Source organism: Penaeus monodon, chromosome 20 (genome assembly GCF_015228065.2).
Source record: "Penaeus monodon isolate SGIC_2016 chromosome 20, NSTDA_Pmon_1, whole genome shotgun sequence".
NCBI lineage: Eukaryota > Metazoa > Arthropoda > Malacostraca > Decapoda > Penaeidae > Penaeus > Penaeus monodon.
The window spans coordinates 21634580-21634829 of record NC_051405.1 but is presented as its reverse complement, the minus strand read 5'-3'; positions in this window follow the sequence as shown (position 1 = coordinate 21634829).

The window sequence follows — 250 nt, the reverse complement described above, 5'->3', positions numbered from 1 at the left end:
GTATTATATTCATAGTACCGTTAGTGTTGTTTTAGCCATTGGCAATAGACAAATTTCCAGGATAGGCAGGCAAAGATAGTGTACATTCATGTACATTGCTCAGTCCCTGGGTGTTTGTCTGGCCCAAGATTGGGTATGGGAGATATCATCCTGGCAGTTGGACTCTTAATGTGATTGGGCTTCATTCACCTTTTGTCTGGAATTTTTCACCTCTTTACAATAGGAAATCACCAGTTATGAAGGTGTTATT